The sequence below is a fragment of the Mauremys reevesii genome, linkage group 14 (assembly GCF_016161935.1).
Source record: "Mauremys reevesii isolate NIE-2019 linkage group 14, ASM1616193v1, whole genome shotgun sequence".
NCBI lineage: Eukaryota > Metazoa > Chordata > Testudines > Geoemydidae > Mauremys > Mauremys reevesii.
The window spans coordinates 36255066-36266841 of record NC_052636.1 but is presented as its reverse complement, the minus strand read 5'-3'; the positions used below and the strand labels follow the sequence as shown (position 1 = coordinate 36266841).

Below are 11776 nucleotides of genomic sequence, written 5' to 3'. Positions count from 1 at the left end.
CTGCATATCACAGGCCTCCTGTAGGACACAAGAGCTACTTTTGAGGCAAACACATTCCAGAAAGGCATCTAGTCTTCATGAAATGACATCAAGAGATGGAGAATCCACCAGTTTCCTTGGTAGCTTGTTCCTGTGATGAATCATCCTCGCTGTTGAATATTTGTGCCTTAGTTGTAATATGAATTTGTCTCTCTTCACCTTCCAGCCATTGGGTCTTCTTATGCCTTTCTCTGCTAGATTAAAGAGCCCTTAAATACCCAATCTTTTCTCTCCATTAAGGCACTTCAATGAAGTCACCTTTCAATCTTCTTTTGATAAGCTAATCAGGTTGAGTTCTTTCAATAGCTCACCAGAAGGTATTTTTTCTAGTCCTCAGAACATTAGGTGGCTCTTTGCTGCACCAGCTCCAATTTCACAACATCTTTTTCAAATGAGGACACCGAAACTGGAGGCAGTATTCCAGTATCAGTCTCGCTGATGCCATGTCACCTCCTGTGACGTTATTGACATAATCTGTAACTGTATAGATCACCATTGCGACCGCTGTTCTATATTTGCAGCCAATATTGTAGAAAGGTTGTTGTGTAAGGGGTCTATGGAGAGGTTCTGATTGGCTCATTATAATGATGCTATCTCTAGATGTGTATCATTTTTTTGTAGTTCACATTATGAATATTGGCTCTATGCTGCCTGTATTTCAAACTTGTGCTCTGCTTCAGGGAATGATACCTTTTGTTTAATTGATGAAAACATAAACTAGACACTTAGAGGATTGGAACTGATGTCAGCTGATGGACAGGCTTGCTAGGTTTTTATGCATTTGGACAGCAAAATGCTGAGTGTTCACATTCATTTCAAACATCCTCGTATGGTGGAGCTCCTGAACATAATGGAGAATGAAAATGAAATTTTTTCTTTTTTTTTAAGAGGGCACCTGGGTTTGAACAAAGGACCACTTGATCTGCAATCAAACACTCTACCCCTGAGCTATACCCCCATTACAACAGGAGTATGGAATCGTGGTCTCCAGGACTTTGAAGGACAGATCCTGCTTCATCAAGCTCCTTTGCCATTCCCAGACCACAGGTGGTTTTAAAAATGGGGTTTGATTAAACTTCTTAAATGTGGTAAACACCACAGCTTGCACACCCACCGATATAGCTTCTCCCCATGACAGAGCTGCCACCTCCTGGGGAAGTGGATTGACTACACCAACAGGAAAACTCTCCCCCCTCAGCATGGAGCAGTGGTTCTCAAGCTGTGGGTCAGGACCGCAAAGTGGGTTATGACCCTGTTTTAATGGGGTCACCAGGGCTGGCATTAGACTTTTTGGGTCCTGGGGCTGATGCCAAAAGTGTGAGGCCCCCCAACCCAGGGCTGAATCCCTCAGGCTTTGGTTTTGCCCTCCCCCCACTGGGGCTCAGTCTTTGGTTCTCCCCCAGTGGAGGGGCTTGGTCCCTCTTTCCAGGGCTATGTATTAAGTTATTTTGGCAGAAGGAGGTTGCAGTGAAAGGACGTTTGAGAAACCCTGGCATAGAGCCTCTCCATTACTGAGCTGCAGCAGCATAGACTCACTGTTTGAAACATTGACCTGGCCTTAGCCTCTGAATATGTCTAGGCTTGGCTCCCTGTGGCACTGTTGTGATCAGACCCTGGAAGTACAGCCACGGAGACACCACACACCAGCCTTGCCTAGCTGGCAAAGATCAAACCTTCACAGAAAGACACCCATGGTTTTTTAGCCCAGCTACCTAAGGCCTCAGCCACAACCACTTAACACAGAGGCCTTTCTACACTCTGGTTCTGTTCTCACTGAAGGGTCATTACAAATTGTTTGTTCAGACCAGCTTCCCCAGCACACTCACTGCTGTGCAGCTCTGTACGTGTGGCCATGGCTGAACAGCCAGAGTTCCTGCCCATTTCCCTACTGGCTGGAGCATGATGAGGGTGTGTTTGTGGTTAATGATGTTGCTGTAGATTGTTCATTCCCTGCCTTGGCAATTCAGACAGTCCCTTTTCCTGTTGTATTGCCAGCACCTCTGGGAGTCCAATAACAGAGGCAGGTTTTCTCTGGGCATTGAGATTTTTGAGGGCGTTGGTGGCTCCTTTCTTTCCTCACCCTGGAGAAACTCAGCTTTTTATTCCATCCTTGATGACTCATGGAATAACAGCAGCAGCATGAAGAGGGGAGTGAATATCTCACTGCCAGGGGGAAGGTGGACGCATTCCCTGTCTGACGATTGCCATTGCAGGAGAGAAGGTTTCAGTGGAATCGAATGCCCTGGCTCAGACAATAGACACAGGGAGGTTTTGCTGTTCATGGATCTGTGCAAAGGAAATTGTGTGTGTGTGAAAATGAGGAGGGATATGAAATGCCCACGTGGTGGTGCCTAAGGCAAAAGGGAACCCTAGAGGATTAGAACAGGATAAGTTCTCAAGCAACATGTTTCTTACTTTGTCCATCTGTTAGTTTTGATGATTATCGATGGAAAGATTTTGCCATTGGGTTGTGTATTGACACAGAAATTGACATTTACCAACAAATACGTAATTCTTCCAAGTCTGCTGGTGGTGAGTTTAGAGGGACACACTCACTCTTCCCACCCCCTATGCCAGGCCTGTGCTCTCCAGAATGTCAACTTCCCACAGAGCTGGGATCCTTCCCTCATCTCCGCCCAGACCACTGCCCCACCCCCACTTCTGGGGTCCCCTTCCAACACTGTCCAACTCCCTTGCTGGCAGGATCCTTTCCCATTCCTTTCATTTCATGTTTGCCTAACATGCAAAAGGTCCCTGGTTCAAAACCAGGTAGAAACATGCTGGCTTCCTTTTCCCAGATCCCCTTGCTGTTCAGGAAGATGCTCCTCCTTCTCCTATTGGCCTGTCCCTGGGATAACTCCAACCCCTGCATGACAGAGGGTGCTGACAGCAGTGGAGAAAGCACCTTGGCGTCAGGCTGGAGAACCTAGAGGAATTAGGCGTATCACCTTTTGGAGGCTTGTGGCTTGGCCTCCTCTGCTGTTGGAGGTTGGCTGGGGGAGGCCGGCTCATCCTGCTGGCCTCCTCTGCGTGACTTGCCAAAGGAGGAAGTGAGGCAGGAATGGGGGAAAAGAGGAAAGTCGAGCTGAGGAAGGCAGGGCAGAAGTGAAGCACCTCAGTGCGGCTAAGTGGGGTTAGTAGAGCGTCACCATTCGTTCTGCAAAGCCGGGGGAGGTGCGGTTGGCTGCTGGGAGGCAGAATCCTGTGCCTGCCTCTTGGCTTCCCAGGGGTGGCTCCTTGCAGCCCAGGAGAAGAGGGGTTCTAGGGGGAAGGAAAAGCAGCAATGGCGAGGCTGAGTGGGCTCTTTTCTGGCTGACATGGTGGGCTGTGGTGGGTCTGGGAGTTGCCTGTAAGCCATAAGTGGACTTGGTGGAGTGAAAACCGCTGCTCCATTCTGGCTGACCTGGGGGCTTGGGAGTGGGGGCAGGGCGCTAGCTGTGAGCAAATGGGATCCAGGAAGCCCCAGCCTGCCCCTCCAGGGGCCCAGTCTTCTTCTTCTCTCCTGTTGTGGGGAGCCTGGCCTAGAGCCTGCCCAGCATGCACTGCAGCTCGAGCATTAAGCCTTCCTGTGGCATAACCGAACTACGGCCTAGTGTAATAAGGTGTAAAGTTAAGATTGTGAATTTATCTTTAATTTCCATGGTAACTTACTTTGCTCTTTTATGCCTACCACTTATAATCCTTAAAACTCCATCTTTCTGTAGTTAATAAATCTGTTTTACGCTGTACTGAAACTGGTGTATTTTGCTTGAAGTTCTTGGGAAATCGCAGCTCCATTACAATGCTGGTTCATGTACTATTCACAGTGAGGGAGAGGTGGACCCTGCGTAATAAACTCACACTGATCAGGCTTCTGATTAAGGCAAGATGGTATGGTCCAGGGGTGCAAGGCTGCAGAGCTGGGGGAAATTGGCGGGAGGCTCTCTATCTACCATTAGTGTTATGAGTGGCTGGGAGAAGCATTCATGTAACAGTTGGATGTGTCCCTACCTGTAGATGTCTGTGTAAGTGCAATATCTGCCAGAGATTCACAGCTCCTCACAACATCATAGTGTGAGAGGGAGCCCAGGCAGTGGGACACAGGGCTCAGGGGTCCCACTGTTCAGGTTGCATCCCATAGATCCCATCACAGACTTTCAACAACCACAGCAGATGTTCACTGAAACAGTGAGAGAGATGGCAAAATAGTGATCTCCAGTGCCTGCAGACATCAAATTATCAGGAATTCTGCGCACAGAGAGGACCCTGCAAGTGGAAAATGCCTTTGGAAAAGACCCTTCTCTCCCCAGCTGTGGTCGTACAGTGCTTAGTGCTCTGCGTTGTGGCCTCAAGAGCCATGGATGCAAGTTGAGTTATGGCGACCTTTTCCTTGTCTCCACGTTTCTTAGGTGCCTCCTTCCAACACTTGTCAGAAAAAACTACCGATTTCTTTTGTAAGCATTGCAAGGCAGAGGCAGTCCTCTCTGTTTCCTCAAAAATTGACCAAAAGGTGGGAGGAGTGGACACATTTCGCAAGGCACTACTGGGTGCTACATCTCTAACCTTTAGGAGCTTGGTTTGTTTTCCTTAACCAAAAGAAGGTTGAGAGGAGATATGATTGTTCTCTTTAAATATATCAGAGGGATAAATACCAGGGAGGGAGAGGAATTATTTCAGCTCAGTACTAATGTGGACACGAGAACAAATGGATATAAATTGGCAGTCAGGAAGTTTAGGCTTGAAATTAGACGAAGGTTTCTAACCATCAGGGGAGTGAAATTCTGGAACAGCCTACCAAGGGAAACAGTGGGGGCGAAGGACCTCTCTGGCTTTAAGATTAAGCTTGATAAGTTTATGGAGGGAATGGTTTGATAGGAGAACGTGATTTAGTCAATAGGTCAATAACGTGCGACCACTGGTATTTAGTACCGAGGGTCAATGTTGGGATATTGAAAGTCTTTTTCCTGAGTGTCTGGCTGGAGAGTCTTGCCCGCATGCTCGGGGTTCAGCTGATCGCCATATTTGGGGTCGGGAAGGAATTTTCCTCCAGGGTAGATTGGCAGTGGCCCTGGAGGTTTTTTCGCCTTCCTCCGCAGCATGGGGCAGGGTCGCTTGCTGGAGAATTATCTGCTACTTGAAGTCTTTAAATCAGGATTTGGGGACTTCAACAGCTGAGTCAAGGGAGAGAATTATTTCAGGAGTGGGTGGGTCAGCTTTTGTGGCCTGCATCTTGCGGGAGGTCAGACTAGATGATCATAATGGTCCCTTCTGATCTTAAGTTCTATGATTCTATGAACCTCCACTTTACCTGGCAGGTGCCTCTGGGACTTTTCTCCCAGCTGCTCCATTTTTCATCAGTGACAATCAAAAGGAAGATGACATGACATCTGTGTGCAGACATCCCCAGCGAATCACAAGGACGTGTGGCGCAGGCTTTTGTGTCACAGCAATTACAGTTGAAGCAACCACCATGCTAATGCCAGTCACAGCAGCCTTTTCATCAGCTCCAGGCTTGTGATCTGATTCTTTCCAATGTTTCTCTCCAAAGAAACCTTTTCCTTAGCAAGCAATTACTTGGATACCAAGGGAGGTCTCTTCTGTTTCCCGGAAAGACACAGGAAAATGTGAGCAGAGGAGACAAAAGTCATAGAACAAGGCACCACTGGGATTTGAACCCAGGATCTACTGTTTACTAGAGAGGTACTTTAGCCAGCTAAGCCATGGTGCCTGCCTCAATAAAATACTTGCAACTGTTCCATTTGATGGTCCAGGACAACACCTGCAAATTCCAAACTACAGACGTTCCCCATTTCCCTCAAGACTTGCAAGGAAGAACTGGCAGGCCAAGCCAGGATCTCCTGGTTACTAGGAAGACACTTCAGCCAGCTCTTCCCAAAGATCACTATCCAGAGACCTTTAAACAGCCACTGCAGATGTTCACCGACAAAGAGATGCCAAAATGGAGTTCTCCACTGCCTGCAGCCATCACGCTACCAGGAGTTCTGTGCACAGAGAGGCCCCTGCTGGTGGGAAAGGCTTTGGTAGAGACTCTTCTGACACCAGCCGTTCTCATATACTGTTTAGCACTTTGTGTTGTGGCTTCAGCATCCACAGATGCCAGTTCAGTTAGGGGACATTTTTCCTGGCTCCACATTTGTCTAATGGCTCCTTTCAACACTTGTCACCAAAAAGACCTGTTTCTTTTGCAAGCGATGTACAGCCAGGCAAAGGCAGTCTTCTCCATTTCCTCAAAAGATCACCAAGCTGTGGGGAGAGGAGACACATTCAGCCAAGCTGGATGCTGAATCTCCTCTTTCTTCAGCAGGTGTCTGTGAAGGACATAAATCTACACCGTGTAGAGGTCAAGAATAGGAGTTTATTACACACAGTGCTGGTGGAGTGGGCTTATTAGGCTCAGAGACACTATTAATTAATTAATTACAATAGAATATATAGCTTTTCCATGGGCGGGGGAAAGTGATGGCGTAGGCAGTTCCAAACCCTGGGATAGGTTTTGCAGCAAGACAGGATAGCACAGTAGCCAATGGTTAACAGGTCACATAATGTCTCCACCCATGGTCTCAAGTTAGCAAGTTAACATTTCATTAATACTTTGATAATATGTTATTAGTATAAAATATATATGTTGAATTCTGATTTGAGGTCCATAGTAATGGAGCAACTCCTTTGATTGTCCAACAGGTACATTCCTAGGGGTTAAAGCAAAGAAAGAGTGAAAGTCTATGGCAATAAAGATTGTTTTTGTGTGTCTAACGGCAGGCATTGGTCCCGTGGAAGGGAGGTGGAAGGATGTCATATCTTATACTGACGTGCCAACTTTTTATAAACTCAAGGTTGGCTCTGTGGGAAAAATGTCTCCCTACAGAAGAGACTAACACAATAGGAACAGGGATTCTTTGCTCAATCTGCAACTCTGAATAAGACACAATTCTTTAGTTCTTAGCTCCAACACCTGGCAATTTGCTGACCAGGCCTATCTTAGCAAGCAAGGCTTTCCGTTTACCCCAGCTTTCTCTTAGCTGATCACTATTTGCTAGGCCTCTGGTCCCTTGACCATACTCTGGACTTCGGGTCTGGAAAAGAGCTGGCACAATCCATAGACCAGGTTGTTATATAAAATGCACATGGATTTTAACCTTTCACATCCAGTAATGGCAAAGTTCTTGGTTCAGGCTTGTAGCAGTGATGGAATAAACTGCAGGTTCAAATCAAGTCTCTGGAGTACATCCCCCACTGGGATGGGTCATTCAGTCCTTTGTACAGAGCTTCAGTTTGTAGCAAAGTCCCTCCAGGTATGAAGCAGGATTGAAGACAAAATGGAGATGAGGCATCAGCCTTTTATAGTCTCTTGTCATGTGGTCTTTGCTTTCTTTGTCCCAAGGACACTCTGTCCAGCACGTGGCACAGAAAAACCTTAGAGTTCTCTCCATAGGCAGGTCCCTGCATACCTTGCTGAGTCACAAGACGTATCTGCCTTCTCTCAATGGGTCGATTGTATAGCTGATGGTCCTTAATGGGCCATCAAGCAGGCTAGGCAGAACTGACACCAACTTGTCTGGGGTGTTCCCCAGAAGCATATCACAAGTTTGAAATACAGATAGCATAGAGCCAATATTCATAACGTCAATGAGAAAAATGATACACATCTAGAGATGCCATCATGTGCCAGCAATGCCCCTCTGCCATGTACATTGGCCAAACCGGACAGTCTCTATGCAAAAGAATAAATGGACACAAATCTGACATCAGGAATCATAACATTCAAAAACCAGTGGGAGAACACTTCAACCTCTCTAACCACTCAGTGACAGACTTGAAGGTGGCAATTTTGCAAAAAAAACCTTCAAAAACAGACTCCAAAGAGAAACTGCTGAACTCGAATTAATATGCAAATTAGATACAATTTACTCTGGTCTAAACAGAGACTGGGAATTGTTGGGTGATTACACTAATTGAATCTATTTCCCTATGTTAAGTTCTCCTCACACCTTCTATGGGTCATCTTAATTATCACTTCAAAAGGTTTTTTTTCCTCCTGCTGATGATAGCTCATCTCAATTGATTAGACTTTTCCTGTTGGTATGCATACTTCCACCTTTTCATGTTCTCTGTATGTATAAATATCTCCTGTCTGTGTGTTCCATTCTATGCATCCGAAGAAGTGAGCTGTAGCACAAGTACTCCTGTTCTTTTTGTGGATACAGACTAACACGGCTGCTACTCTGAAACATCTAGAGATAGCATCATTATAATCAGCCAATCAGAACCTCTCCATAGACCCCTTACACGACAACCTTTCTACAATATTGGCTGCAAATGTAGAACAGTGGTTGCAATGGTGATCTGTACAGTTACAGATTATGTCAATAACATCACAGGAGCTGACACAGCATCAGTGAGACTGATATTGGAATAGCCTCCAGTTTTGGTGTCCTCATTTGAAAAAGATATTGTGAAATTGGAGCTAGAGCGGTAAAAAGCCACCAAAATGTTCTGAGGGCTGGAGAAAAATGCCTTCTAGGGAGCTATTGAAAGAGCTCAACCTGTTTAGCTTATCAAAAGAAGATTGAAAGGTGACTTCATTGAAGTGCTGAAGTGCCTTAATGGAGAGAAAGGATTGGGTATTAACGGGCTCTTTAATCGAGCAGAGAAAGGCATAACAAGACCCAATGGCTGGAAGGTGAAAAGAGAAAAATTCATATTACAACTAAGGCACAAATATTCAACAGTGAGGATGATTCACCATAGGAACAAGCTACCAAGGAAAGTGGTGGATTCTCCATCTCCTGATGTCATTTAATGAAGACTAGATGCCTTTCTGGAATGTGTTTGCCCCAAAAGTAGCTATTGTGTCATACCAGAGGCCTGTGATATGCAGGGGGTCAGATTAGATGCTCTAATGGTCTCTTCTGGCCATAAAGTCGACTAATTTCTGAAAAACTGAGTGTAGCATTGGGAGCAGCGTCTGATGTTTTCCTGTCTAGCCGGCTTGCTGCCTAGAACGAACGCTCCTTGAGTGGGGTGATCCCCAGGGAGTAGCTCAAACCTCCAAAGTGCCTGGCCAGGGGCAGGACATTAGCACAGCAAGGGAGGGGTGTGGCAGTGACATCACAAAGGCCTTTTGCAGGACCTCAGCCTATTGGTCCAAGGTGGTGGGGAGGTGGTGACCTCACAGAGAGATGCTGACATCAGCCAGGCAGGACAGGGGCGAGGGGCCAGGGAAACCTCAGAGACCCCTGTGGCTTTGCTCCAGCAAGTCTCCTTCTCCAGGTGTCTCTCTTTGAGGACTGAGAGAGTATTCGGGTTCACGGACGTGAGCGCCAGGAGGAACCTCTTTCGAGTTTTCTCCTTCCCGTTTAGTGATTTTACTAGAAAACAGCCGTCCCTGTTTAGAAGGTAAGAGCCTCCTGGAGGTTTGAAACCTGTTCAGTCTGATTCTAAGCTCATGTGAGCGTATTTTATTCAGGTCATTCAATGTCTGAAATTCAAGATCCGATGGTTAGTTTGAAAATCAGGGCTCTTGGGTCCTATTCCCAACTCTGCCACTGACTGGCTGTGTGACCTAAGACAAGTCAATTCTCCTTTCTCAGCCTTAGCTTCTCCCTCTTTCAAGTAGGGATAATAATGATCCGCTCCTACCTACCTCAACACACTCACTCTTCCTCAAGACACACACTGTCTCTCCCCACACACACACACAGTCTCCACACTGCAGTTGAAAAGCAGCTGGCAATCTAGTAGGATGCCCATGGAACAATGGGAGAGAGAAACCTGCATCACTGAAAGTGCAGCCATGGAGACACCACACGGCAGCCTTCCCTAGCAGGGGCAGGGGGGTGAGAAGGGACATCATCCGAGCTCCCTGCATCCAGGTCACTTTCCTCAGCCGGGCTGCGTCAGGGGAGGGCAGAGAGCAGCAGCTTCTGATGCTCCCCTCACAGCCCAGCCCAGGTGGGGAAAGTGACCAGGACGCATGGAGCACATAGTGTTGCTCCTCGCTCCCCCCACCCTCTATGGGGCCACGGAGGAGCATTGGGGCAGGGGAGAGCAGTGAGCACCTTTGCACGGCCACACGGTGCCCTTTGACCCCCTGGAGCCCTGGGCGGCTGCCGGGGGCCCCACCCCTAAGGCCGGCCGGGCTCCCCAGCACGAACAGCAGAGACACAGGGAGACTGGCCACCCACTGAGCAGAGGTAGCCTGGGCGGCTCGTAATGGAGGCTCAGGGGGGCTCAGCCTCCCCAAACCTTGCGTTGCCAAGGGGGCAGTGGGGCCCATGACTAGGGGCCCTGGCCAAATTGGGTCCCCCTGGGAAAGTCTCCCCCATGTCAGCCCCAGGGCTGGAGGAGCTCCCACTCCCTGCTACGGCCTGGGGGCTGCAGCAGGGCACAGAGCTTCTCTGGTCTCGGGGCCGGGGTAAAGGAGTGACAGGGTGGGGCCAGTGAGGGAAGGGGTGGAACAGAGGTGACAGTGGGTGGGGCCGTGGGTGGAAGGTGTGGAAGGGGGCGGAGCCACACACAGAAGTGTGGGGGGGGTCATGGTTCCGGTGCTGGGGCCCCTGCACTTGTTCTCCCTTTCCCTGGGCTTTGGCATCACTAGCCCCTGCTGAGCGAGTAGGGGTCAGTGGTCCCCAAAATGTGGGGCGTGACTCTTAGGGGGACACAGAGGAAGATTGATGGGGGCACCTCAGGGCCTGAGCCAGCCCCCATGGAGGGCAGGGAGGGAGCCCCACTCAGCCCCACTCTGTCCCAGCTCTTCCCCAACCCCACCCTCAGCCTGGGCCCCTGGCTCCCAGCCCGGCCTCGACCCCCTTACCCCTGTCCACACCCCTCTCGCCAGCAAGCACCGGCCCCACTCCCAGCCCTGGTTCTCGACCGCGGCTTCCGAGGGGCCACAGCCATGGATACGAGGGCACAGTGTGAAATGTTTGGGGACCACTGGGTTAGGGTGACGTCCTCAATCACTTCTCTGCAGTCCAATGAAAGCGATTCCTCCCCCACCCACCCCTCCGTCAGGACGGCCTAGGTACGTTCCGCTGCCCTTCACTCGTACAGGAAGGAGAATAACATTTCATTCCACTCAATGCTAAAGTGATTTGTAACCCACCACCATCCCAAACTCGTCATTTTGGGGAAGCGGCCCCACCATGCTGCATAGCTAGGCAGAGTAGGGGTGTCTATGCAAACACGGCCTGTTCCTGAAGTCTTCCCCCAGCTCCTCACTAGATGTGAGGGGGGAGCTCATTCAGACCCTGCTTACGCTTAGTATTTAAAAACTCATTAGTGTCCCTATCTCTGCCGGCCTTAGAGTTCTCCTCCTGTCCCTGTCTTAGCTGCTCAGATGAGGTAGCTGAGTGGTTAAGGTGATAGACTAGTAATCTATTGTGCTCTGCACGCATGGGTTCAAACCCCATCCTCATAAGCTGCATTTACTCTTCACTCTCCTTTATAGACAACCATCTCCCCCCTTGGTACAATGACAGATCAAACAAAACCTTTCTCAGAATCTCAGCTGCCTCCCCCTGTTGCTTCAAATAAAATGTCTAAATCCCAGATTTCTAAAAAAATTCTCTAGTCCTGCATTTCTTAGTTTTTATCTCAAAAGGGAACAGCCTCTTAATCTCCCCCAAACACCCTGGGACCTCCCCAAATAATTAAAATACCCCCAACCTGAGCAAGGCCACAACAGTGAACCAGAGCTAGTGTCTAGGCCAAGCTGTTCTGAAGGAGACAACTCAAC

At 48.6% G+C, this 11776-nt stretch overlaps 1 non-coding gene across 1 annotated transcript; it reads left to right on the top strand.

Moving 5' to 3' along the window:
- The first annotated feature begins 11376 nt into the window (after window positions 1-11376).
- Window positions 11377-11458, top strand: TRNAT-AGU. Its single transcript has one exon. It is a non-coding gene; the product is annotated as a tRNA-Thr (tRNA).
- Window positions 11459-11776: the final 318 nt, after the last annotated feature.